Raw genomic sequence first — 4,213 nt, 5'->3', positions numbered from 1 at the left:
ATATTCATGTATTCTTTTTATACACTATACAGAGAGAAAAATAATCGTATGTATTCTATTTTATTTCATTTTTTTAAGCTATCGTAAAATAACTGCTTGAGCAAATAAAAATAGTTTAAAATTAGAAATTTCTCAAACATTAAAAGAAATATATCAAAATTATATAATTATTCAACAAAAAGTAGCATAGGACACCAATTTAAAATAGTCGTCATCTCTGACTCAATTTTTAGACATTTTGAGAATAAACAATACATAATTGTTTAAATAATTATAAAGTGTTTTTAAAAAAACTTTGGTACTCCAAACAATGATAAACAATTACATTTCAATCAGAAAATTCGATTTTTTAAACATTTTTTGGTAATAAATAATTGTTTAAATAATTAATGGGCCAAATTTTCGAAAATCGGTTTACAAGCTTAAACTACTTGTTCCCCCTTAACTCTTGTCCCTATAGAAGATTTTGGTCCAATTCGATTTCAAAGAGCTCTTTTTTCGATTCAACAGAGCTAACCAACAGCTCAAGAGTACTTTCCCGTTTTTCTCTTAAAGTAAACAATTAACCCCTTCGTTGGCTGAGAGAAATCGACAAAAAGTGCTCAAAATGTTAGAAACATTTTTTATCCTGTAAATTTGTACCCTGGGGTTTTTGAGGGCGCTGATTACGAATTTGAACTTAAAATTCAAAAATTAAATATGCCGGATCTAATATGGTGGACGAAAATACAAAAAAATGACTTGATTTGAATAAATCTTGGTACTTATGAGTTACCACAACGGTGGTAAAATGTAACTAATATTCTAATTTCTGAAATTTCAACGTCTTAGAAGTTTGCATCAAAAAGATTGTAACAATTATGCAGAAACTAATGAAACTTTATTTGAAGCAGTAAGTCCTCAACCAATCAAGTAATTTTTTGCATTTGCATCCGCCACTTTTAATCCGCCATTTTGAATTTGCAAATTTCGAGTTCAGATTTGTAATTGACGACCTCAAAAACTCCGGGGTACCCATTTTCATCTACATAAAGTAAAAATTTCGATTTTGGTCCGCCATATTGGCGCCACCATTTCAAATTTTCGAATTTTGATTTCAGATTCAGCAAGCCCAAAAACCCTATGCAAGACTTGAATGCCAAATCAGAGCAAGTTAAATAGAAAAAAAATTGACGCACTAATGCGTCAATGGCACATAGGGCGCCGATTAATTTGACAACAGTATTTGATTAACAGTATTGTGTCAATGCCAACGATGGGATTAAACAGTTACGCAGTTTTTCACGTATCAAAACTGAAGTTTTTTGGTGCTCGTCGATATTTGACCAGGGCTTTCTCGCATATAGTTATCCTGTCAAAGTGCTGTTTGATATTCAATAGAGCTAACCAACAGCTCAAAAGTACTTTCTTGTTCAATTGAGAATTGTTTGAAAAATCATGGGAAATATTCAAATTGTCCATTATGAATTATTTGTATGAAAAAGACAACTGAAATTGCTAAAAAGTAACAATAAAGTGTAAAAATGTAGTTTTTTTTTAATTTTTGAGTCATATTTGGGTTGCTGCGGAGAGAGTGAGGGTGGGTTGGAAATAAAAGTTATTAGTATGTTTTTATTTCGTAGACACTCCTCTTGAATCCCTAAAAAGTTTAGCACGTTTTGATAAAACCCTGGAATATGAGTTCAATTTTTCGAAAATTTATAATTTCCCCATGTTAATTAAATAGGATTTTGAAGTGTCTGGTGGCACGTGTTAATATTCGAATGTAAAAAAAATTACGGATTTTCTTTCTCCGGAAATGGAAACTTGGGGGGGGGGGGTGCCTTGCCCTCTAGCGTAAAAATTAATTTTGCAATGCATTTTTGGACCACCCAAATATTGACCAACAAACACACACACACACACACACACACACACACACATATATATATATATATGAAAATATATATAAGGGGCAACATTTTTAAAAAAACGAAGTCGCCCGACTGGACTCAAACATTAGGTGATTGGAGTCCTATTAGATGGCATTACGCAAAAATTTTTTATGAAAACAAAATTTGATCAAAAGTTCACCTTTTAGAATTGTGGTTCTCCGACGTCTTTCGCTAGTCTTTTCCGCGGTTTTTTTCGCCTTTTGGGAACACATCGTATTTCTAGGAGGAAAAATGTTAAATTTGGAAGTTTCCTATTCTACGTAGAAATGAAGGCGGGGTGCCGTAAAACAGGGTAGGGTCTCTCATGCAGGGTGAACTTTCTCGACCACAAATATATATTTTACGATTCAATACCAAATTTCACAGGGGAAAAGTCAAAGATTTGCGAATGTTTTAATTAACAGAGCTGCCAAACTTTATTGTGAAATTTATTCCGTGCGAATTTATTGGCAAGAAACTTCACCCTACATAAACTTTCTGTGAAACTAAAGAAAATTTTTTTTTCCTTTGAAGTTACTATTTGTCCACTGGAATAAAACTTGAGTAAATTTGCCATTAGATGCAACACGGAAGTGTTGATGAAATGATAAATCAGCTCAAACATTACCGTAAATTACCCCAAATTCATGGTCATTTTTAAAATGAATTTTTCATAATTAGGAGTAAGTTGACATTAATTTCCTGCTTCTTTATTTGACATTAATTATGGACTTAAATCATTAATGTATTTGAAGAAATGTCTGAAATCGCATTCGCAAGATTCGAATCTTTTTTGTTAGTTGTTATATGTGGGGCGAACGTTTTTTGGGACAAACGCTTTTTTCTCACCTTCCATGATTTACATTTGGATAGATTACTTAATGAAAACATTAAATGGGTCCAAATTTGAGAAAAAGTCACATTTGTTTTTAAATTTCTAAAATCAAGGTCACAGTTGGAAGAAAAAAAATGATTATGACCAGTTATAGCCATCAAATAGGTATCCAATTAGCAACAATTTGAATACAATCGGACTTTATTCATTGGGGTAAATACACTTAAAAATTATGCCATATATTACGTGGGTAAAATATATAAACTACCTTCGAAAATTATCAATACGATCAGCGGAAGTATTATTAAAAATCACTGCTGACTTTGAAACGTGACTACTTGTTTTTTGGAGAGAATATACTACATGAGAAGTTTTTAAAAATAATTTAAGAATTTATCGAATTTTGTACCTTAACTTCAACTTGTGACATGACCTAGAAAGGATGTAGTAAAAACCTCAAATTCACACCAATTAGTCTTTAAATGTCTTATCTTTAATTCAAACCAATGAAACTTAAAAATCTTCACGGGTGTAAAAGATGCGACTAAAAATGTCAAAGCCTCAAATGTCAAGTTTCAGTCCGCGATTACTGCTGTCGACCGCAAGAGCGGTGGTCACCGGGAATTTGTGAGATTTTCTGTCTTAACTTCTACTTGTACTGTGACTTAGGACAGACCTGCCCACTCAGGGAAAATTTGTTCGATATTTCTTAAATTCCAAACGGGAAGTGGTGGTGGAACTCGAATATGTGGCGATTGAATATATTTCCCCTCAGTGGGCAGGCCGAACTTGTAATACTTATTTTCAAATTTTTAAATTTATCTGCTATATCATCAGAGATTGTACCTTACCGACAGTAGATCAACTCTCCAAACCATGAAGGCAGAAGAATCTACACAATATCGATGAAGTTAAGAATCTTCAATAATTGTGTATATTGTGTAGATTCTTCTGCCTTCATGGTTTGGAGGGTTGATCTACTGTCGGTAAGGTACAATCTCTGATGATATAGCAGATAAATTTAAAAATTTGAAAATAATTACTTGTACCATTAACACCTAGCTAAAAATTAGCGTTATGTTCTTGAATTTAGAGTTCTTATTCTGATCCCTCTAATAGCCTAATTGGAAAAGCACCTGACCGGAAATCAGAAGTTTTGTGGTTCGATTCCCAATGGAGTGTAGATGGAGGAGGATCTTTTTTTCAAGAAATAATTTTAATTTTAATTAGAATACTTAGAGGAGGTCCCAAGATATGCCAGTAAATGTATAAACGTATCTACGTCGAGTGTGAGTTAGCGATCACTGCAGAGGGTCAGACTTGCTTCTAAAGCGACTGAAATTCAGCGCAGACATGCTTGGACATTTTTAGTTGTATCTCGAAAACCCATAAAGGTTTTTGAAGTAGCAGATTTTCTCCAAAAAAAACTCAAAAACAAATCTATCAGCGCTCAACTGACGTGAAT

General features: G+C 33.0%; 1 protein-coding gene across 2 annotated transcripts in view; it reads right to left on the bottom strand.

The window, feature by feature from the left end:
* Positions 1–4,213, bottom strand: part of LOC117167909 (mitogen-activated protein kinase kinase kinase 10) — a 189,614-nt gene that overhangs the window by 93,489 nt on the left and 91,912 nt on the right. The window lies entirely within an intron of this gene.

Source organism: Belonocnema kinseyi, chromosome 2 (genome assembly GCF_010883055.1).
Source record: "Belonocnema kinseyi isolate 2016_QV_RU_SX_M_011 chromosome 2, B_treatae_v1, whole genome shotgun sequence".
Lineage (NCBI taxonomy): Eukaryota > Metazoa > Arthropoda > Insecta > Hymenoptera > Cynipidae > Belonocnema > Belonocnema kinseyi.
This window is presented reverse-complemented; position numbering and strand designations above follow the sequence as displayed.